The 25,833-nt window shown below is 37.7% G+C and overlaps 1 protein-coding gene across 2 annotated transcripts in view; it reads left to right on the forward strand.

Annotated features, from left to right (window-relative positions):
• The first annotated feature begins 59 nt into the window (after window positions 1-59).
• Window positions 60-25,833, forward strand: part of LOC111601360 (protein tincar) — a 66,413-nt gene continuing 40,639 nt past the window's right edge. For both annotated transcript variants that reach the window (XM_023317893.2, XM_023317895.2), the window contains exons 1-2: window positions 60-342; window positions 2,383-2,536. The gene's annotated coding sequence lies outside the window, so the exon portion shown is untranslated. The remainder of the gene's footprint in view (window positions 343-2,382; window positions 2,537-25,833) is intronic.

Below are 25,833 nucleotides of genomic sequence, written 5' to 3' on the forward strand. Positions count from 1 at the left end.
TATAACATTCTGTAAAACAGTTTTGAGTAATTTGGACGCTCACCATGCTAAAACCATTTCAAATGTTGCCTTTCTGTTGGTGTGCAAGGACGTAACGCGGCGTAACGTTTAACAGTTCTTTGTATGGTGCGTGTGTGTTTAACTTATACCAACTGCCCGTGCGTGTGTGGGTGTTATTTATTGAATGCCCTATGCGGCTACAATAACTAATGCATTAAAATGAGAAAAGCGTCAAGTTAGCTAAATAACAAACAACAAAAACAAAAACATTACCAAAAAATCGCAAATACCGGTTCAAATCATCATTGTATTTGCCGCCTGCAATGCGGCAAAATTTTGCCGGTAAGTGATTGAGCCAAATATACGCAATTTTGTTTTGGCATTTCGGCTTTCCGCTACATATTCGCCGGCACAACAAAGCGAGCGCCTAAAATTCGTCCAAGCTCGCTCCCCTTTTCTCCACCTATTGAACGTTGGCGCCGTCGCTGTTTCGAACTTGTGTTCTGACTACCCGCAAAAATGTCACATTCGTCTGTATGTGATTGTGTGAGAATTTCTCCACATTTATTTCTTGTTCTGTGAATAAGTTCTAAAAGTATGCAGTATTGTTTTTTTATTCATTAATTGATTATTGGTGTACACTTTTTAATAATATTGGTGTGTATGTCATTTAACGACGTGTAAGCTTCATGTTTCGAGTGAACACACACATATAAATACTTATTCAGACACACATAAATACGCACACAAACGTATTTAGTTTATCCCATTAGAAAACTGTCTGCAGCGTCTGCGTCGCCAGACGAGACACAAGCACGGCCGCCTGCTTTCTCCCTCTCTCGCTCTCGCACTTGGGACTTGCCGCCTGCATAGTCAAAGCCAGAGTCAAAGCCAGACCCAGAGCCACCCCCAGTGGCAGGCAAAGAAGCTCAGCACACAGGAACTCGGGACTCGAATGGTGGGTGGTGGGTGGCTGGGCGGCTGGCTGGTTCATCCCTGTGTGGACCTGGTCTGCAACATTTCGCCGTGGATTTTTGATTTTTGTGCGGCTTTTTATTGCGTGTCTAAAGTTTTGTGGCGCATTTTGTTGCATATTTGGCATGAAAAGCGTCGTCGGTCGAGACGCCAACTTATTTTTTGCTAGTGTATTTCAGGGTAGCTTAACTATAAAATACAATGTAAACAAAATGATCATTTTAAAATTAACCTGTTCGTTACAAAGAAAAGTCGAGCATTGGTCATATACACATAAACATACATAGACTCTCATATACATACATTAAAAGCAAACATATACATAGATACATAGATACATAGATACATAGATACATAGATACATAGATACATAGATACATAGATACATAGGTACATAGATACATAGATACATAGATACATAGATACATAGATACATAGATACATTGATACATAGATACATAGATACATAGATACATAGATACATAGATACATAGATACATAGATACATAGATACATAGATACATAGATACATAGATACATAGATACATAGATACATAGATACATAGATACATAGATACATAGATACATAGATACATAGATACATAGAATAGATACATAGATACATAGATACATAGATACATAGATACATAGATACATAGATACATAGATACATAGATACATAGATACATAGATACATAGATACATAGATACATAGATACATAGATACATAGATACATAGATACATAGATACATAGATACATAGATACATAGATACATAGATACATAGATACATAGATACATAGATACATAGATACATAGATACATAGATACATAGATACATAGATACATAGATACATAGATACATAGATACATAGATACATAGATACATAGATACATAGATACATAGATACATAGATACATAGATACATAGATACATAGATACATAGATACATAGATACATAGATACATAGATACATAGATACATAGATACATAGATACATAGATACATAGATACATAGATACATAGATACATAGATACATAGATACATAGATACATAGATACATAGATACATAGATACATAGATACATAGATACATAGATACATAGATACATAGATACATAGATACATAGATACATAGATACATAGATACATAGATACATAGATACATAGATACATAGATACATAGATACATAGATACATAGATACATAGATACATACATACATAGATACATACATAAATACATACATACATATATACATATGCATGCATACATACATAAATACATACATACATACATACATGTGTGTATGTATGTATATAAATTATCATCGGTCAAGATAATACATTACATTCTTACATACGTTCAAAGAGATTAGCAAATTAATGAACTCTTTTATTTTTACAGCTTATAAAACATATCATAACGGATTATCAATACATACGCGACTAAAATAAAACTATATCGCATTAAAAAATTAAAAAGGTTGACTATCTATTATAAAATCGATTATATCGTATGGCGAGTCGTACTACAAATAATTGACTACGAGCAGCGAAAGGTAAGTTTCCACAGTTGAGAGGCGATTAACGCGACATCTACTGCAGCTGCAGCTGCAAGTGCCACAGCAACGCGTATGTAGCATGCCATAGCAAATACTTCATTTGAATAATTTACAGTGGGGAAGAGTTGCAGAATGTGCCGGCGCGTGTCTAGACGTGACAACAACTAATGCAATTTGTTGATAGAGAGAAAGAGAAAATAAGAATACGATAAGAGGTGCACAAGAAAAGGAGGGAGCTGAGGCTAGCGTAGGCATAAGCAAAGATACCGCTGCATGTAGCTGCCTGGCTAAATGCTCATGTATCCTAAACAAACTTCCGCCTAGTCGGCGCACATACCAAATATGTAGCTCGGCTATAATTAAAGTAGTTCGTGTGAGAGAGAGAAGGATTGCGGAGAAGCTGCAAGAGAGACAGCGACAAGTGCATTCACAGTTCTTTTGAGGCTATTTTTATACTCTGCACCTATTGATAATGCGAATTCAGGGTATAATGGTTTAGGGAAAATGTATGTAACAGGCAGAAGGATGCGTGATAGTTACTATAAACCATAAAACCATTCATCGTTTCGATTGTTAAACATAGCATGTTTACTATAAAGAACTAATGAATGCAGAGCTTTTCTATATTTCGGAATGCGGATACTTCCCACTTTACCCTACATTTGCTAAAACGATTTGAGATTTGTGCATGAATGTTCAGGGTTCAGGGTATTGCCTAGTCGGTCAGTCTCGACTAAATCAGTCTTTCTTGTTGTTTGCATTGGTTCTTCTTATCACTCTCCCTCGATTCTCTATGTTTCATGAAGTAGAAGACCTGAGCTAACAAACGGCGCCAAGTGCCGTTTGTGACATTTGCCTAAAAGAGAAAATGAGGCACATGTGTGCCTCGAATCTGAAAGGTCTATGAGTTCTATAGGGCATTACTTCAAGTGTGTTAAAATATAGCAGCGGATGTTAACGTACGGACAGCTATTTCCAATAAGTATTTAAGTGTTTCAAACAATTTGCTTCGGGTCACTCGAAGCGCGATGCAAGTTGAACTATAAACTGCTGCTTATAAAATGTTGATTTATTTTGTATAATGGATGGCGTCTCCTAACTCTTAGTCTTAGAGCAATTTTACTTGTTTATAATACATCAGTGAACCTTTTGGTGGGCATTGAAATTCCCACTTCTCTAATTAGCCGTAAACCCAGGATTGGCCATAAAATCATTTCAAGCAAATTTAGCTTCTGGGAAACAATTCAGTGACAACGATAGGAAAAGGCTTCAAGTGGGCAGTTTGGAGCCTAGTAAATGGTGGAGAAAGCCAACAACTACAACGGAACTAACAACAAGTCTACAAGTGACGCCAATGACGTTGATGGTGCCTTGCAACTATGCGAGTTGCCAAAAGCTGCCAACGGACAATTCCCGTTGTTGTTGGAGAGCGTGGAGTAAATGGACAGTCGAAATGGAATGGGAGCGGCTCTGTCAACTGCAACGTCAGAGCAGAGTAGTAGATGACTGCGTTTGCTGCTCATAGGAAGCAATTTATGCAAAAGTGAGGGAGACAGAGAGAGAGAGGGAAAAGTGGGGAAATACAGAGAGAGAGAGAGAGAGAGAGGGAAAGATAGAGAGAGAAGGTGGACTGTAAAAACATTATTCGTTTCTGTTGTTGTTGCTGCTGCTGTTTTTTGGGCAACATTTTGCACTTTTCACGTTTATTGTGACATTCTGCTTTAAATAATGGATAACAACAATAATAAGAAAGGCAACAAAGCAAACAGTTTTTAGGACAACTAGCAATAAGGGAATGAGATTGTTTTGGGCGTATAAAAGGATCCATGGGCTAGCAATAATGTTGTTGTTTGTTGGCTTGCTACTGGCACTCTTTAGTTTGTTTGTTTTTGATTTTGGCTATTCTTGTACACACACGGGGTACATAAAATGGGCGTAATAATGTTATAAAAAAAGGCACTTTGCAACTTAATTAAATTAACATAAATATGCATATATATTATATATACATAATAATGTAATTATAGATTCTTTGTACCTTTAGAATATTTAATATGGCCAAGTCAGGTTAGTTACTACAGGGTATTAACTTGTCTGCATGATCGCTCAACTAGAGGGTTTTATCCTGTTTCCTTTGCCCTCGCTTCGCTACGCTTTAACATTTTGTTTTGATTAAAACGGAACCGCAGACCCACAAAAAAGTAAAATACAAACTTGAGCATGGCAAATAGAGAAGGGAAATGGAGGGGGGATGGAGACCTGCCATAAAGTTAATGTAAAGATTGGAGTCTAGTGAAAAACATGCTGATTAAAATGTTCAGAAAATGTAAATTAACAGTTGTAAAGAAATTAACAAAAAAGAAGTTGATTTAAGATATGTTTATGAAGAAATTTAAAAAGCTTTTAAAGCTATAATCTAATGGCGTAGCAGGAGAAATATTAAATATTTAAAATGCATATAAATAAATAAATAATAGTATATATGCATCTATATTGCTGTTGTATTTTTATTTTATAAAATTTTTATAAAATTGTATTCTTTATATTAAAAAATATTTGATGATTAAAGTCCAGCAATATTAATTTTGCATTTTAATGTCGAAAAGTAATATATTACTTTATTATGTTGCTGCCCATGCTGAGGTTATTATTATATACTTAGAATCCAATTAAAATAAATTATGCATATTATTGAGGCATTCAACAACAGCAACAACAACTAATATCAAAATGTGCAGAAAGAAAAAGCTTTTATTAAACTATGAAGAACAAGACATGAAAGCAAAGAAAAGAAAAAAGCAAGGTAAAAATAACGGAACCTAAGTTGAAGCTCACGTGCAACTTGACGGCTTGTCACTTTGTCTTTGGGGCCAAGTGAACAAAGAGGGATGGAGGGATGGTGTGGGAGCGACTGTACCCGACAGCACCTACGCAGCTTGGCAGCTCCATTACCGCAAAGTGAGTCATTTAGGGAGACGAGTACGGGGCTTGTCTTTTGGGAAATTTGGAGCTGCTGACTTTGTCCTGGCTGGCGACTTGGTGTCAACTATATATGTATATGTGTCTGCATCTGTCTGTGTGTTCCTTTGTGGGTGTTAGGGTGGTAATTATGTATACATATGTATATATGCATTAATGTATACACTGCACGAACCATACTGTTTGGCAGCATTAAAAAATTAAATATGTTCGTCGACCTATAACATGCAAGTAAACTTTAATAAAACATATAAGGCTATATATAGTTCAAGATATACGAAATGGAGTTCTTATTTACTATAGAAAGATTTTATTTTAATAATTCAGATTAAGATATTTATTTATAATCTTACAATTCGAATCAGTATAATCCATATAACTACATATATGTATAACTTGATATATAACTTGAAGAGCAGACTAAGTTACCTCGTTTGTTCACAGTGTAGATTTTTCAACAAGCAGGCAAAAAGCTGTGCAAAATTAAATCAATTTGTGTAAACTGTATCGAATTGATGTTGAAAATATTTGTAATTTTCGAAGGCCTACAGGAACAGAAATTGAGTTGCCTCAATCATGCTTTTGAGAGTAAGGATACTCTTCTACTTCTTCTCTCTTACCCATCTTTATTTTTGTGTTGTTTCATTGTCGCGTTCCGTTGGCTTGTAATCAAATGAATGAGTGTACTCAGGTGCTCCCTGAACGGCACTCCACACTCCCCCAGCCACGTATTCCGTGCCGGTTGGTGCTTTGCGTTGTCTTCATTATTGGCTTTAGTCTGCGTTGGGCATTCCCTCTGCTGCTCCCTTTTGTCATTGTGCTTCGTTTCGGTTTTTAATGATGCGCAATTTGTCGTTAATTTTCAGTATTTTATTTTATGTTTTGTCTTGTGTTGCGAATACTTCTCTACATCTACTTTGTTACGTTCGCCCCAAAATGCCAGCTGAGCTCAAGCCATGCCTTGCTGCCCTTTCCCCTTTGATTGGTCCCCTTTGGTGTTTGCCATTATGTCGTCCAACTTTTTGTGAGGACGAGACAAGTTTTGTTTTATGTCTTTAGGCCGTGCGACATTGCCAAAAACTTTCTTGAGGCAGGGCGTCCATAAATGTGGATTTTTAGTTGCTGATGCCATTTGATCTGGAACCTGATGGCCTGCTCGTAGCTATTAAAGTGTGATTAAATGCTTTCGACCATAAAAAGGTCAACTTTTGTATGAAATATAGTTGAAAAATTCGTTTTCTTCCATTAATTTGGTATTCAAGATTTCTTAAGTTAAGTTGAGTGACTAATTAATGACACTTTAACTGTAAGGAAGAGAGAGAGAGAGAGACAAAGCAAGACAAAGCCAATGAACTGCTGAAAATAATATTGACTGAAAAACAGCGTAATGACCCCAGTTAAGAAAAATTGCTTAATTTGCGCGTATATATAAAAAGAAAAGCGAATGAGTGGACAAACTTAAGAGTCTCTCACTATCATTGATGTCTATAAAAACTCACCTGTAAATAAAACAAGTGAGAAAGCTCTAGTCGGAGGTGCACGACTAGGAGATACCGTGGACTCCGTCCGATTTTCATGTTTAAATATTTTCCATACCTTGCATTTAACATACAAAGAGAAGACCTGGCATTAAAATACCAGGAATTGAGCCAACATCCTCTACCAGTACTCTCACTGTACGTATAGGAAATTTACGTATGCTTGACGTTTTCTTTAACAACTGCTGAGTTACTTAACATATTTTAATTAATTTTCAGCATACGATCTACATATTCTGTTGAAAATTTCACTGTTTAAAAAAATGTAAGCTCTCACAAATTGTATTATTTGCTAATGAATTTGAAATTAATTTAAAATGAAAATTAAAGAATGAAACGAATGCCCACATTTGAATGTGTATTCATGTCTATAGGATGAATAAAAATGATTGGCACTGTTTGTACTAATTAGCCAAAGTTTCAGTTTTATAAATTTTGTATTACTTATCGGATTTCACTGAAACTGAAAAATATTGGATTATTTGTAAAAATGTTAAATTTTTGATATTTTGGCCTTTTATCCAACTGAAATTAAATTTAAAGAATTTGAGGAAATTTGGAGCTGTCATCCAAAATATAACAAAATTCAAAACTGTATAAAATATACATAAATAAATAAATATAAAATTAGAAGGCTCTAGCTCTTAGGCCGTATGAGATATAATTTAATAACTGCATTCCGATCGTGTTTTTAATCGATAACAATAAAACGGGATGAGTTATCGATTATTTGAAACAAAGTTGATATGCGCATGCTATAGAGAGTTCTAAAAAAAAATTCAAGTCTCTAGCTGTTTTAAGTTCTGTGATCTAAAGGTCTATAGACGTATGTACATACGGACAGACAGACAGGCGGTCAAGGCTAAATCGACTTTGTCTTCTTGATCAACAATACATGTACTTGATTTGGTCTGCCACGCCTACTTCTGCCTGTTACATAAATATTGACTTAGGCATTATACTCTCTTTTCCCATTTTTGATGGGTTCAAGCTCTATGAAATAAGGTCCATACTTTGCTGCTATCAATTAAATCTAAAATGCACTCTATACTTAAGATAACCCGTACGAACTCATGTTTCATCTACCTCATAAACTAGTAAAAACTTAAATAGAAGATTTGACGAATAGTAGATGATAGCTGATAGTATGATCTAAAGTCGGAAATGTTGCAAATGATTCTTATTCTTTGTTCATTTTTTTCATTTTTTTCATTTTTTCTGTTCATTCTTTTAATAATGTTCATTTAACTAGGTTCCAACAATGTTCTGTTATTCATCATTTGGTCAGATGGTTTTCCGTTGCTCTTGGTATTTGGCTTTATATGCTTCATTCGTATCGCACCTGTTGAAGGAAATACCTGCTGTTGTTCTATCTGTGAAATATGTAATGTTTAACCACGAGGAATGGGACTGCTTTCTAAAGCAGCTCCATAAGTCAACGGACATTGGCCCAGAATTTTAAAATAGATTTCCGCGACAGGCAAATGTGCAGCAATTGACAACAAAAACAGAAGCAGAAACAGGCGCCAGACGATACAAAGATAATATAGATGCGAAAAAAACTATGCTCATGTAGAAACAAAGAGATGTAGAGAGAGACAGAGAGAGGGAGTTGAAGAGAGGGGAGTGAGTGAGCGGGAGAGAGAGTAGGAGACACAATTAAGTGTCAAGTTTTTCACGAACATCGTATAGCATATGAGCCACAATGGAGTAGGGGGGTGCGGGGGCAGTCGTCACGGCATTGAAGCGACGAGTGTTTTATGCTGTTTTACATTTGTTGGCAGTTGACAGTGTGTTGGAGGCCGGGTAGGGGATGAACGCAGGCAATGCTGCAAGGGGGTTTGCGTTGTGAATGGAGCTTGGCTCCAGATGGACGTCGCGACGCGTCGTTGCTGTGACATTTGTCAACCAATTCGTGGCGCTAAAAGTAGAAACGGAAGTTAAATTGTGTAATACGTGAACTCTGATGAACTATGAAATGCCCTGCCTTTATAAGTTATTGATATTGAACTAAATAAAATATATTGTTAGGCAGTATAAATATTAAATTAAAAACAAATAAAATTATTTATTTGTTAACGAAAACTTTACATGTTGCATGTGTAAAGTTTTGATATACCCAAAAGATAAATCAACAAATACATTTATGTTTTTTTACAGAAACTAATAAGCAACATATCATAAAAATTTTCAGTAAAAAATTCAAAGTAAACATTTTAAAATATTATATACATATATACATATATATTTATAAATAATAATAATTTATAAATAATAATTCATGACTTTCAACAGTTTTGTATTCAAAACTTGATACGTTCGAAATATAGGGTAGATAAGGAGATATATCCGAGAAAGAGACAGATGCAGACCAAACACGAACAAACGACGGCACAACGAGGCGTATGTGTAATATCCGATTTTGATGCAGCTGCTGTGTCTGTTGCCTCGGCAAAGTGGATTATGTGTTTGCCTGTGTTCTGTGTGAGTGTGTGTTGGTACTGTAAGTGGTACGTACATGTGTATGTGTGTGTGTTTGTGTTTGTGCTTGTGTGTGCATTTCATTTGCCTACCAATTTTGTTGCAGTTACCCACACTCTGCGCACTCTTCCGTTTTTCGCTTTTCTGCATTTGCCAAACAATTGCCAACAAAAGCCGCTTACAACACTTGAGGCGCGCACATTTGTCGTTGTGCTTGGAGTTGTTGTTGTTGTTGTTGGCAGTCGTTTTTGCTGCTGCTGCTGTTGTTGTTGTTACCAACTAGACTCTGACTGCAGTTAAATTACAATTGTGCGCTTTGTTGCACACTTGTTTGCAGATTTTTGCGCCTAGCGCTCCACACATTTTTTTATTGTAGCTCTGCGCCCTTTTCTAAGCCAATAACTGTTGTTGTTACAGGTTGAAGTGGGGGAGTGTGTGCTGTCAGTGTGTGGCTTATGCTTAACTCTGTTGCTATTGTCACATTTGGTTTCCCTGCTGAGGCTTAAATAGTCCAAAATGCTAATCGCATTTGCTTGATGCTGCTGTATGTGTATGTGTGTGTCTGTGTGCAAGTATTGTTACATTAATTGTTGTGCGAATTTAAAATTTTATTTATAAGCCATAAATCAGGTGTCAGCATAAACCGAGTAAAGCACAAATTTTACGGCTCGCTTTGCGCAGCTGCAGTGGCACAAGTTTAAACATTTACATGGTCCAACACAGACACACAAACAAGCTCATTTGCATACACCCACACACATACACATTCGCACTCACACAACAAGTTTACTTCATTTGCATGAAATGCTACGTTGGCGAAAAATGAAAAGTATACATTGGTCTAATTGGCTATGCTAAGCCAGTAGATACCTCGTTGCGAGCTCTGCATTTAACTTTTTGGTTATCCACATAAAAAATTCAGCAACGATAGAAATTTGGTTGAATAAAAATAATAAATTTTGTAAAAACAATGTTTTTAATATTCACAAATGGCATTTATTTCTATAGTTCACTTCCATCACATCGTTCTTACACATTTTAATGGGTATTGGTTATAAAAAATAAACGCAAAATAATTTCAGCTGCACTCGGAAAAGTAACAGCCGCAGACTTTTAAACATCCGAACTCGACTGCTGAGTAGCTTCGGCAGGGCGCTTGAATTAACTGAAAGAAAGAGAAAGAGTAAGAGAGACAGAGAGAGAGAGATAGAGAGAGTAACAGAGAGTGACAGAGACGTTATATAATAAAAGCCTCTGATATTCACATAGAGCTGCAGTTACAGATGCAGCTACTAAATACAGCAACAGCTTTTATAATGAAGTTCGCCAACTTTTATTTAAAACTTACTAAATTTCTGGGGCTTTTGCAAAGCGTTGCTCCGACTCTAGTTGTTGTTGGCTTTGGTATAGTTTTCGTTTTTGCTGCACATAGGCTTATAGTTTGTGCTACTTAGCTGACATGTTCGTAATAAGGATTAATGAAGAATTTAAACTCGTCTTTATAATTATAATATATATGAGCTATATGGAATATATATGATATATATATGGAATATATATGAATATTTAGGTAACTCGATTTTAGATATTTTATTCAATTTTAAAATGTGCTCAAATCGGATTTTATTTAAGTAAAGTGAGTTTCAGTTTTCTCTGCCCAAAATATGGAGGTTTTTTACTTATCAATCCAATATAAAATTATATAATATATACATCTGCTTATAGGGGAATTTACATTACACAATATTTATTTTATATATTTCATATATGAATTTGAATTTGATTGAATATATAGCAATAGTTATATGGCATTTATTACAATTTTAGCTTGGATAAAATTAAACCTTAATTAAATAGAACTTTTCTTTTGAGATTGTTTGGTGCCTAATACAACATTTTGAAGTTAGAGCCAGCTTAATATTGTATTAACTTCAGCTCAGCCATTTAGATTTAATTTAATCATATTTGATAGACTAGAAATTAGATCTTGCTATAAGGAAAAAGCCGCTAATTTTCATATTATAATAGAAGTTGAAATTTCTATAAAAAATTCAGTTAACAACTGGGATTATAATGATAATAGTCTAGAATATTGCAGTACGAGTATCTAATATATTTGGTTAGGGTATTGTCACTTTGCGCAACAGCTGAACTGAGCTGAGCTTCATTTAGCTGCATTTTGGGATTCATTTCATTTATATACTCAACGGAATTACCACATGCCGCATTGTGCCATTAGTTAATCTTTGTGAGCTTTGCAGCACGTGAAGCTTTTGCAATATGGCTGCATCAATCTGATGCCCATCCCTCGCTGCCACGCCACGATACGCCATTACCTTTTATTTTGGCGCGCGTTTTATGCAAATGCAAATGACTTGTACATAAGTATATTTCATTTCATTTGGTGCCCGCTGCTAGAGAAGGGGACATTAAGCCATCTTTAGTCCTTACCCAAGTTGATGACAAGCAACCGCACTTGCCACATGACGCATGCCATATTTCACATACAAAAGAAGCTCAGCTCAGCTGCCAGTTGAGCTTCACTGGCGGCTCATTGGTCACCGTAGTTGCCTTTGCTACCTTGCGGCAGCCTCCGTCTCCTACTCGACTCTCTCCCTCTCTCCCTTTCTCTGCTCCTTTGCTCTGTGTTGTTTTTGTGCCCAATTGCGAGACTTTTTAAATGTGCGTTGCGTGACTTTTGCGTAACATTTTTTCTTATTTTATTTCTTTGTCGCTCATCAACGAAGGCACTTGCGACATGTCAGCAAAGGCATTCGCATTCGCATTTCCTTCCGCTGTCCCTTATCCTGGCTAACGTACTGTCGAGCCTGTCGTGCTGCTATTTTCTGTTTTATTTTGATGAGCATAATTTGTGTAAAAGTTGCTCGAAAGATGCTCGTTTGGTAGCTTTATTAAATGGCGCATAATTTAACGGCGGATTTCATTTTATCGTGGTGCAAACGTGAACGACACTGGAAAGTTTTCATTATCCCTCCGCTCGGTTGATACGCACATGAACATCATCCTTACTCCCGTGCACTATTCAAATTGTGTGCTTTTGCTGTTGCCTACTTAAGGGCGCGCACAGCAGTTGATGAAGACGATGAGGCGATGGGGGTTGCCGAGCAAATTGAAACTTAATTACTGTGTCCACATTTGGCAAAAGCCGCTTAAGAGGCGTCGGCGTCACGGACAGACGCAGACAGTGGTAGGAAGTACACTGAAAGAAAAGACAATAATATGCAGATTCAGAATGTTAAAGAACAATTAGAATTATTTTTTCTAATCGCATTTGATATTTATTAAAAGCTAAAAGTACAAATTTGCTGATAAGTATAACAATACTCACAATTAAATTAATTTATATTTATTTGCAATCATTTTTTACATGTAGAAACTAAAAAGTATTTAAAAAGACACAAAATATTATTTATTTTATACACCTGAGCAGCCATTGATCTTATGTTTTAATATTTTTGTGAAAATGTTAGCTCACTCAAAGGGTATATTTTCTATGAACGCAACTAAAACCTAAAACAAAAATTTTAAATAAATGCATATGTGATTTATTTGATAAAATATTAAATATATAACCAAATGAATATAATATTTGTTCGTTTTTCTTATTAATTTCAATATTAAATTCGTGTTAAATCGGTTGCAACACAGAGGCGTGGCTGTAGACGGAATAATCTTTAATTTGTCAATCTTTTCAATTTGCACTAGTGTGTTTTTCTTTGCATGTGTGTGCGTGAGTGCGTTTGGGCGTGTTTGTGTGTGATATACATCTTTCGCCCATTTTAAGCGGCTTTCGTTCGAGCCTCTTCAAGCTTTACCGTATACATGTTCTTATTTGGGTCGGTGGGTTAAGCCGTCGCTCATTATCGTTGTTAGCCATGTAATGACGGCCCAATTAACTGGGCCAGAATATAGTTGGCTATAGGCAGAGCAACCCTTAGAGCTACAAGCTAAAAATACCAATACAACAAATTCAGTCTGCCTCGTCCTTGTCGCTGGTCGCACATCAAGTTCAAGGCATCCAGACATGCGAGGCGATCCATAAAATCGAGCTCCCAATTCCATTGCTTTCCGGGCACTCAAACAAAACCAAGGGCTTGCAGCAAAATGGTTTCATATGCACTTAATGTTTGAAATATTGATTCAATAAAACTGCTCAACACACATGGACTAGAATTAAATCTTCCAAATTCGATTTTCGTACTGGGAAATTCAGATTCGAAACATGACTATATTATACATGTATTTAAGAACTTAAGTCTATTGTTTCCCTTTTATGTTACTTAAACATAAATTTAACGTTGAACTCATTATACGTCCTACATAACTATCACACAATTGTTAAGTTAAGCTTGAGGATTCGATTGAAGGCATTGATTCGGAATTAATTCTTCTAGCCAAATGGTTGTTGCGCAGTTTTTGTCGATCAACGAACGGCATTAAATAAACATGGCCAACACTCTATATGGACATGGCTCATAATTAAAATGTGAAATGTTTAAATGTTATCCTGTCAGGCTGTCTGTCTGGGCTGTCGAAAATCAGGAATTATGATGCATACATTATGGCACTTTCCGTTGCCGCGCATCCTGCGCGTGTCATTAATAAGAAATCAAAAATCGATTAAGTCCGCCTCTCGCTCCATGCTCCGCTTCTCCCGACCGCTGGTTTCAACTGTTCCGTAGAGAGGGAAAGGACAGGCCGCTTATAATGTTGGGGTTTTAAAAAGTTTTAATTGACAGACATGTTGCGTTAATATGAAACATTTTGGTAATTTACTGTAATTGCTGGCTGCAACGCAACATTAATTAATTAATCGAGCCGATTGAAATACTTAGAACATCAATTGGCAAGCTCAACATTTCGATACGACCAATAATATTGCCTAATTGGCTTCATTTTTAATTACACTGTGCAACGGAGCTCTTTGCTTTATTTTTTTATTGCCTGCTTTCAGATATTTGTTGATAAATGTTTTGGGCTTTCAAATGAATCATGTGCATTTAATGTAAATTTTCGTATAAAAAAAATATTAAATTTTAAAATTAGCTTTTCTAGCTAAATACACTGAAACAAAGTAAGAGTGCGGTTGTTGGGACTATTCGACTAAAAGATACCCTAAACACAAAATGATTTACTGATATCGCTGAACACGCTCACATTGGAGACATTCTCCATAGTTTAATCTCATTTAGTTTTTATCTATTAAAAAGTACAGAAAATCGGAATATTTATTTACTATTCATTGAGCTTAGAGTATAAATTGTAATCACTCAGTGTATAGTCTTCAGTGTTCAATTCAGATTTGAAATATATTCCAAACTCATTTTTGGAAGTTGATTGGCAATTGTGCCACAAGTTATATTTTGCAGTGTGTTCAGAACAGGTTAACCGGTTTTTTTTGGCTCCAAAAATCTAACAGCTGCCGCAGCGGATGAAGCTGATGAAGGATGAAACGAGTCGCTGCAGGCTGCGGACTGCTGCAACTGCCCATTAATTTGGGCCAAGCTAATGCCGAAAATTATACGGCAACGGTATATGGCAATGGCAATGCCAAAATTTGGGTTACCCTTGTCGACGAAACCGGCTTTGCGTCGCAATGGGGCAACATGTGCGTTGCTCCACGTATGCCACCGCTCTGGAGCTCTTCTCCCTCTGTCCCTTACTCACTCGCAAATACAGAGTAGAACAGATGTCGCGGTCGCCGTTGGGTATTGTATTACCTTTTCGTTTACCTCGAGTTACCTGTTCTGTTAGCTCTGCAGTCTCTGTTTCTGTCTCTGTCTCTGTCGCACTTGCCGCTGGCGTTTCTTTGATTTGCGGCAGGTGCAAATTGAGCTTGTCGTGATCTGTAGGACTGTTGACGAGTCGTTGCGTTTTGCTTATACTTTCGGCGATCCGTTGGCCTTAACTGATTTGTTGTGCACACCTGCTGCTGTTGCTCTTGCCGTGCCCTGCCTGCCAGGTAGTCGGCTGATCTTTTTTGCTATAATAGCCTTGTCAGTGGCTCTGTATGTCTGTGAATGTTAATCTAAAATATTTCAATGCAGATCCTGTTTAATAGCTTTTGTGTGCAGGTCCTTAGATTTGTATCTGAGCGCAGTCTTGAAAAGATGTGTCTCTGTTGGCCCTTGTCTGTGTTGTATGCCATCTTCATGTCAAAATAATTGTCATAAATAAGTTTGTTACCTGCTACTGTGCAGGTAACAGCTTAACTAAAATTGAAAGCGAAACTGGAACTGGCTGCGACTGTGTGTCTTCTACACAATTCTCCAATTCTATGTTAGTTTCTCGTGTGTTAATTGCGTTCTCTTTCCGTTTGCCTTTCGGCTTGATTTTTGTTTGCTCTCTGGCGACAATAGTTGCAAGGTGTAAATGCAATTAATTTTCACATTCTTATGACAACGGGGCGTGGCAGTGTGCAATTAGGGATGCAATCGATTGGGATATGAGTTGTTTACTGTGCAGTTCCCTCTCGGCGTCTCTTTCCAGTGCTCTCTGTGCTGAAGTCTCTGGCGGAACACTTTGGCAAACAGAATTTCCTTCATTAAAATGAATCAACTCCAAAAACTAAACTTTACAACAGCATCGCCTCAAGGGCCATCTGCCGCGCTTGTGGGGCCTGTGGAGCGAGGGATGGCAGGGTTTTGGGTAGCCTCTCTGGGTTTAGTTTGGGTATGCTGCATTTTCATCTCTGCAGATTTACGAAAAATTACAATTGTGTACACGGCCACTTCAACTTGAACTGCCAACCCTGTCGCTGCTGCTGCCAATGCTGGAAATGCTTTGCAGTTAGAGCTATCCGAAGCCCTGTCGCCCTTTCACGCGCTTCCTTTTGGAACTGCCCCTCTGCATGCTGCGCTGTCTGCACTTGGCAGTGTTATTCCAATGCCGTCGCATTGTTTGACAGAGCCAGATAAAACTTTTTTGACTGTGCATATCTACAAGCAAGAGAGAGATAGACAAAGAGAGCAAAGAGAGCGAGCGTACGGGAAAAATAGAGAGAAAATCGAAGCAAAGTAAAGGAAACAAAACGAAAACCAAAACCAAACCAAGCCAAAAAATCGATAAGAATAACGTACAAGAACTCCAGTCAAATATTTGGCCAAGTCGATAACGAAATACTCTCTGACACAGTTTGATTAGAAGTTATCTAAAATAAATTTGAAAAATTGATGAACATCTAATAGAAAGTTTTATATGTTTAGCTGCACAGCTGAAAATTGGAGTATTTTTAGAGCAATCATTTTTTAACAATCAAATACAATACAAAAATATAGTTGTAAATTATTTTTTTATATATAAAGTTAAATATTATTTTTATTAATATTATTAAAGTTCAGAATTCGTTTTAAAATTCTTTGATGACAATTTGATAACTGCCTTTCAGTTGGAAATTGCCAGAGCTTAGCAAGGCATAGTCTGTTGTCAATAAAAGAGTGGGACGCAGTTGTCTAGATGCTGGTACGTCATTTTGCCAATAATGGAATACTTGAGACTGTGCAGCAGAAGTTGTTCTTAGTCAACTTTCTGTGCTGCCTGCGCTTCGATTACGTTTGATAGATGCTGAAAGGTACGTGTTTAGTTATGGACTAGCCCAGAGTGCCCGATAGAGACCGAGATAACCAGAAAGAATGGAATGGCAGTGGAGTTGGCAAAAGGTAATGTCACTTTAAATCGATGTGATAAATGCGCAGAGGCTACGTCTGCCTATCAATAGAGGAAATATCACATCAAGTCTGCTGTTGGGTCATAAAACACACAACGGGAAGAGAGCTAGAGTGGAATTGAAGGATGTAAAGGACATGAGCAGACGCAAGCGTCAGAGCTTCAAGTGCAAATGAGAAAAGACAGGAGTTGCACGAGCAGGAGCGGGAGCAGGAGCCGAAGTAGTGGCTGGTGTTAGAGCTGTGGTTATTGTGGTTCAGTTCAGTGCCTGTGGCTTGCTTAATGGTCTACCAAGCGTTTGGGTGGCTGTTAGATATTTATCATTTGCCACTTGGCTCAAGTGACGAACGAGCCACAAACTGTGAGTGCGAGCCAAAAATTGAAAAATGACTCAAATGGCAAAGAGCAAGGGGCGGGCAACACAGCTCTCAAAATGTCCACAGACTGTTCGCAAGTCAATTACAATTTGTAATTTGGGACCGTAACGCAATGAACTTGTCAAAAAGTCACAATTTAGGGCCACATACGAGGCTCGCAGCTACGTTTTAACAATCATTTGGCCCCATTGTGGCTTGGCCCATTACGGCTTATCAGTAGCTCCAGCGCTATCTATGTGGATGTATCCGTATCTGTTGTTGTATCTATGACAGCTTGCTGTGCTCGTATCTATATGTGTCACTTTGTCAACTAAATAGTCCGGACTTCAGACAAGCTGCTTCTACTGTTGTGTACCTCTGCCACCGGCTGTGGCTCTGCCAGGTGGCCGTTGAAGTTGCCTAAAACATTTTTTAGTTCTTTGTCTTCTCTCCCCCTCTACACAACACGGAATGTATTTTGTGTTGTTGTCTGGTGGCATAAAGTCGGTGCTTGCCTTAGATTTCAGCGTAATTTATGTTTCTATGCCGTAGACCGGCACTATGTTTATCTATCTCTCTCTCTCTCTATCTGTGTCTCTTTCATTCTGCTTTATACACTCCCGTAGGGCATTTCATTTGGTCGAGCAACCTGCAATGCTGCACACAGAAATATTTTCATAATCATAAATCATAAAGTACTTATCGAAATGAAGAGAAAAGTTTTATGCTATGCATTTCTATGAATCATTGACTTTGTGAACTGAGCTTGGAGCTAGCTGACTTTCTATTTATATATGTATAAAGATTTGACCTTTAGAGTGCTATTATAGTTTTCAAATGTATTTTGTGGATTAGCGAATGATATATTAAAACCGAGCATTTTATTGCGATGTACCTCATAACAATAAAATCGCTCTTAAACATAAGTGATTAATAATTAACTATGCTATAGAAAAATACTGAAAAGTACTATTTTTAAACTGTTTAAATGTTGTTCAAACATTTTTTACAATTTAATTTAAACAAGTTAAATTTAAACTCGTATTTTTTCTTACATTTTGGATTTAAGACTGATTAAAAAATTCTGTAGTTTGTTATTATTTCTTGTAATATATTATTGCTTGCTTTATTAATCCTTAGACTTGGCAGAGTATTTACATTTTTACCTGTGCATTTGCCATTTCTGTTAGTCGTGCTTCGCATTTCGACTTTAGATTAAAGTCTCATTTACCAGGTGTCTCGGTTAAGTCTCGCTTTCACTTTACCTACCCTGCTCTTCCCTTCTCCGTGCTGACCAGCCCATTTAACGGCTTTTGTGAGATTGTGAATGCATCCTTTTTCCCTTCTCGCCATTGCCAGTGCATCATCAGCGTACGCGTTCCCATTTCATGTGGCAGGCTCGACATGGCTCATTTGCTTAGGCTTTAAGTTTGGCTGATTAAATGGCCCAGATTGCTTTGGCCGACTATCTTGGCTTGACTGTGCCAGATCTTAATGAGCAGCTGCTGCAGCAGCGACTGTCAGACAGGACACTGGACACTGGACAGAGAGGACTTCAGGCTCTGAGCACTTCCGTGAACGCGCCATGCGACAGTTTTTATGCGGCCCTGATTAATCTCAACACTTTCCGAGTCATTAATTTCAATGTGACCCCAAGTGAGAGTGTGCCTGAGGCCGTCCCTAGTAACCCAGCCCACCAGTTCCAACCACTACAAGTAAAAGAAATAAGCTTCATAATATGACCAAACCAGAATTCCAGTATTTAGTTGAGTGCTTCGTATGCCTTGTCTCGGGGTTGGGCGCTTGAACAACGTCCAGTTTGACATTGTGCAGCTGCCACTTGGATCATCAATGGGCGCTTGTTGGGGTTGTTGTTGTTGTCTGCACTCACCTGTCGAGACTGTGGCTCAAACATCGCCTTTCACTCACCCTCAGCCACATCTACAGGCTCTTAATGTTCGCTTTGTGCAATGCGACAACACAGGATCTGAAGAGCCCAAGTGGATTTGCAGCCTCCTTTCTCCTCATAGATGTAGAGGCGTTGAAGTAACAAACAGCAGAGGGCACTGAGCTTTCCGTTGCTCATTGCAATGCCCTGTTGATTACCTCTAACATGCATAGGCAGTAGAGTATGTTTGCTGCCTGACGAGATTGATAACAAGCAGGTTTAAAAGTCTTAGAGAAATTATATTACATGAGATTTCATATAGATACATATATATTGAATTATAATTAAAATAATATTGAGTTAATAGAAATTTATAGTTGTCAGATAAATGTAATATAAATATATATAAATATAAATATATATAAATAAATATATACATTAGGTTGGGCATCTTATGAATTGAGGTTAATTGATTAATAATCAATAGATTCATTGACTTTATTAATTCTATATAAAGTAAAATTTGTAGAGCATTTGCTAAGACGTATTCCTCAAGTTTCGGCTGTCATTGGCAGCCCCTTTGCACCGTTTGGGCAATGCGTGTAATAAAATGGCTAAAATGTGGCCAGTTGCTGGAAGTGGCAGTGGGCGAGCATGCAGCGAAAGGGGGTCAGTCAAAGGGCAGTGGCACGCATTACTGACTTGCCCCAGAGTCGAGCAGGGGCGTTGGCATGGCAGCACCCTAATCTATTTACAAGCCGTCGTTAAAGGTAAAACCTGGAAATTGAAGTTTTGCTAGATGGAACGTATTTATTTAGGTATTGCGAGCCTCCTTCTGGCTGCTTGGATACGAAATTACATTTGTACCTTTAATTTATTGAATGTTTCGAATACGTTGTCGGAACGCACACATGAGCTACGGCCACCCGACTACCCGGCCACACGGGGATGGCAAGCCGAAAAAGGTGTGTGTATGTTTGGTCTCTTCTGGGTCACCTTGATTCTGTGTGCCGGTTGAAAGCTTCGTTTGCTGCACGTCTCGAATGAGGCGTGAAAATTGCCAACTAATAGAATCGGCACGAAAGGGTTGTCCCTAATGACACGTCATGTGGCACGTGCTGGAATGGCATAGATTTCGGCCAGGTGCTGCCAAAGCAGTAAAAAACATGGAACAGAAAAAGGCATTTCATTTGTTTTTAGCTGACAAAGTCTCGTACGTCCATTAATTTCGGCTTGCAACATTTAAAATCCCTGTAGAAGAATTTTGGACAAATTTCTTCGAGCAGGCAGCGTCTTTTGTCTACGGTTCGCACCTAGGAGCCAAAGCTTAGCGTCCATAAATTATACACTGACTGCGGAATTCGCCTTTGGCCCGCTAGCTCGTTAACTTTGAGAAACGAAATCCTCGCGTCAACTTTGTCTGGCTCGCCTTTCGCATATGGCCAGCCCTCCCTCTGGCTATTTACATATACAGACGTATCCTGCTGCCCCGGACAGTCAATCTGTGCGGACGCACGGACAGACAGAGAGAAAAAGACAGAGACAGAGTCAGATATTTAGCGTGTGTGTGCATGAGAGGTACATGTAATGGCTGGCGCTAGCAGACAACAAAAGAAGAGTACAAATTTATCATTTGGCTGCAATGAGCCAAAAGTGCACAGCAGAAGAAAATGCTCGTCCTGTGGAAACTATTAAGGACAAATCCTCTTTGAGTTGCCTGCTGGCAATGAGTTAAAAAGTGTGTTTCTGTGTGCGTGTGTGTGCCGGAAAATTTGCGAATGAAAAGTTAGAAGTTGAGTCAAGTTTATACGTTGCAAGTTGTGATGTGGCATATATGAACTATTGAGCTTAGATATATTAAGCAAATGCTATTAAAAATACGTTGGTCTTACAGCGTTCCAAAAATGTAAATTTATAAATTGTTAATAGAAATGTAAAATTAAAAAAGAAAACCATAAGTATAAAAATATATATAAATATATAATTTAAGTTATTTAAATTAATAAATATATATATATATATATATATATATATATATATATATATATATATATATATATATATATATATATATATATATATAAGCTTCATGTTCACAATTCAATAAATTATTGTGTTGGCTAGAGGAACTCGATATCTTTGTACGCGTAAACATATTCAGAGCCTGATGCCATATTGTCTGGTTGCAAATGCAGCCACAGACACGGACAACAGTGTGCAATATTAAACTACACTCACTCCATTATGCTCGAATACACTCTCGCAGCACACACAGGCGTGCATATATCACAACACACTATACAGTCACGCAGAAAAGTCTTTGCATTGTGTACTTTTTATGCTAATGTTTTTTGCAACAACTTTGTTCCGGCAAACAAAAACGAGTTGCTAGCATCGAAGCCAGGTGTGTTCCGGACTTGTAGCTGTCGCGTCCTTTGCTCTTGCGACTGCTGCACCTCAGCCAAGACAGGAGGACTGTGCTGTCTCCTGTGTCCCTTCTCTACTTTGTTGGCCAATATACGCTGAGTTTTGCCTTACTCGCTTGACTTTTGCGTTGTTTCTGTAATTTATTTTTGCTCACACTGAGATGAAACAAAGGACAAGGTTCTCGGCTGGGTAGGGGTAGGTCTGATAGTCGTTGGGGCAATCAAATCGGGGCAAGAATTATGCGAGTCGCACAGATGCGTATTTTGATATATGGATTGCTGTGAAATGGAAAGCATTTTGGCCCTTTCATTCGCGAGCCGGGCAAAAGTTAAGCATCATTTCCTTATTTATTTCCATTTCCCCAACCAGAAAAACTTTGCTTTAGCTCCCAAAACCCTTTTCGCAATTTTCTTTTTCTAGCATTTTCTTTTGCGTTTGGCACGAAACATAAATTGCGTTTGTCGCTGTTTCCGTCTATTTTTCCTTTTATTCACTCACTCTCTCTCTTTCTCTCTCTATCGTTTGTATTGCTTTGTTTGTTGCTGCAGCAGCGTCTGCGGTCGCCCCACAGTTTGACAATCACTGCGACGTCCACCGCGCTCCAGCTCGCCTCCGCGCATGCAAAACTTTTTCCTCTTTTGCAAATGAGATTTCGTTCAGTTGCCGTGATAAATTGTTGATAGCTTTGAATGTGTTTACATTGATGCTTGCTAGGAATGCGATGCGGAAATGAAGGAACTGCTTGTGTCGAGGGCACTTCTACTTGTGCGTGTGCGTGTGCGTGTGCGTGTGTGTGATGGTTGGGTGGGAGCTCTTGTGGTGTCTGGAATTCGCTTGTAAAGAAATTTTTGTGCCCTATTGCTGTGGAATTTATTTTGAGGCCCTTGCCTAACGCGTTTGTAAAACATTTCTCGCTTTTTTAATCCACAAATGCAATGACCTTAATTCAAAAATTATGCACAAGAATCTGAAGTAGGAGACAAGAGCGCAATCCTTGTAAATACTTCAGATAAAAGCATTCAGCTTATCCTTTTCAGTAAACAATGAAGAAGAGGAAATTTAAATATGGAGCGGCTTTCGAAATGTATAAGCAAATATTAAATATTACAAATTATTGATAGGCTTCCTTATCGAGTATGTACTGCTCGAAAAAAGCTTGCTTGAACTGTTCCCTAAAAGGAACTATTGAACCAATGCTTCGAACAATTTATATTAATTATGCAGGCTATAAATTTTGAACCACGTTTTGTTGAATACAAATTGGGATCGACTTGTGAACTTTTCAAAATTAATGAACTGGTTACTAAATCGATCTAGGTTACGTCTCGAAAATGAACAGTTTAACTCAAATTGCCAACTCTGAGGAGTCTGCTATTTTCTATTATTATTATTATTTTCAAATATCCAAACAATGAACTGCAAGGAGCGAGCTTTATTTTCATGCTGATAGATTATAATAAACATATCCGCATTATTTTGTGGTATGCAAAGAGGAAATTGTTATATTATACCTGTACTTCATTAACCAGCTAGATACTTAGTAACATATGCAATGAATCAATAACAATATGATGAATAATAACAAATATTTGAACAAGAGTAATTTTGGCAAATTTGCTAATTGAAAAGTATTTCTAACATATCCGATTGAAGTGCATTTTAAATGAGTGGCCCTGATGCAAATGATATAAAGCACTTTTAAATGCTAATGCGTACTGGGAAAAATGTAAATGAATGGCGTTCAGTCAGTAGAAAATTTGGTCGAGTTTATGCGCTTTTATTAGCAACAGCAACAGCAACAGCAGCAGCAACGGCAGCAGCAACAACGAGTGGATTGAAACGCTAAAAACAAAATGAGCTGAAATCCAATTAAAACTTAAATGCAGCAACGAGCGAAAAAGTCGAGTTACTGCAACTTGAAATGTTAAATTTTTGCAGGCCCCGTGGCCAGTGCCTTGCAAGTGGCATCAATGGTCAAGTTGAAGGGTTCCCTTACCGTTAGAGCGGCATAAAGCGCAGGGCTTGAGGGCGAGTGTATTATAAATAACAGCCAAACACGCAAACAGTTTGTGTAAGTTTATTTACCAGGTGAAATCTTCATGACCCCTTCCACCAGAGCCCGAACGAGTTAACGACGCGCCCGACTTGGCCACGTTTGGTTGCGTGCCAAGTCCCAGCCAGGAAAAACAGCACAAACGAAGAAAACTTTGCCTCAAGAGCAAAGTACAAAAGCATTAAGACAACGAAATAGTGCTACCTGTAGAAAAGGCTAGTTTTAGCGGGAAACTCCACTGAAGCTAGAACTAAAGCCAAAGAAAAAGAAAAGGAAATTAGATAAATACAAGTGCCAAAGGTTTCGCAGCACTATGAGCACTGTAGTATAACTTAATTTGATTCCTTATTTATGGCACAGTTATTTCTATCTATATTGTTATAGAGTGTCAAAGTCACATATAAAAAGTCTAGCTTTATTTAAAGTAAATGCAAAGTAAAATACAAATTAGGACCTCAATTACCGAATAACATATATTCTATATTATTCTATATATAGTTAGAGAATATGTATTACTTAACTCTGTGAAAACAACTATCACATTGAAGAGACGAATTGATTTTCTATAGAAATATATAGAATATAGAAAATATAGATATATATATATAAATATATAATAATTCCAAAAACAATTTCAAAAAACAATTTTATTTTAAATTTGAATAAATATAAAATATAAAGCATATATATATATATATAAAATCAAAAAAACTTACTCTTCAAGTAAAGGCCAGATATAGCGGGAATAGGCCAACTAGCACGCATTGTTGATCAGCAATGAGAACTTTGATTAGGTTTCCATGCCTGTGGCGTGCTTAAAGTTGCAACGAGTAGAAGCCAGCGAATTAACTAACCCAACTTCCACAGGCGTCCAAAAGACGTTGCCACGGGCCGAAGCAACGTGCTTTGGTTAGCTGAACTGAAGTCGCTGCAAAGTAGGCTACGCAACACAGATACAGACACGTGCGCCATTTTGAATACAACGCACTAACCAACCCATAGGTAGCCCCGACAGGGACATAGAGAGTGGCAGAGACTGGCAGAGTGAGAAGTTTTTGGCAAATTGTGGTCAGGTGGGCACCGCCTTTATGATTATTGTCTTAAAATTAATCAATGTGCGTGTCTGGAGCGGAAGAAGTTTACGGACTAATAGATTCCTGGCAGCGCAATCTACTCACCCACAACAGGCCTCCGTCCCCGACAATTAATAGACTTTGAAGCTTAGTTCGAAAAGTTTATGTATTCATGCTTGAAATTAATTAGATTCCGGGCGAAAACTTAAACAAATTCTTGGCCACAGGCTCAGCAGGCGCTGTGTTTTTTTTGGCCCTGAATTTAGCAGCTTTGGCCAGCAACTTGTGCATTCAGCCTTCAAATTTCTTTTGCGTCTTTGTGGCACTGGCAGGATTTACGTTTTGTTGACTTTAAGCAACAACTCAAAAGGCTGCGGATGAGTGTTGTAGCTTTGCTCTTGCTCAAGTCGTTGGCCTCGAGCCATGGCATATGCTACACTCGATGCAATCCCGCATAATGATGTTGATGCCAGCTGGTGATTATTATTATTATTTTTGCTGTTGTTCTCTTTCTGGTTGTTATGGCAACCACACGCTCGTGTTTTTGCTTTGACAAGCCTTAAGATGTCGACTTGTTAAGCGTAAAGATTACGCTGCCATAACTTAAAACATTATATATAGGTATAATATATTATATAAATAAAAGCTTGAATTTATTGTGATAAAGTCAAGTTTTCTTATAAGGCTAAGTGCTAACTGCTAAGTGCTGTACACATGGCAAATATAAATATTTAATTACTGTCAGAGTAAACTATTGCTTTGAATATTTGCAAGCAATTGATTTAAATATTCTCAGCATGTGAGGCAAAGAAA

Source organism: Drosophila hydei, unplaced genomic scaffold (assembly GCF_003285905.1).
Source record: "Drosophila hydei strain 15085-1641.00,03,60 unplaced genomic scaffold, DhydRS2 tig00008139-arrow-pilon, whole genome shotgun sequence".
NCBI lineage: Eukaryota > Metazoa > Arthropoda > Insecta > Diptera > Drosophilidae > Drosophila > Drosophila hydei.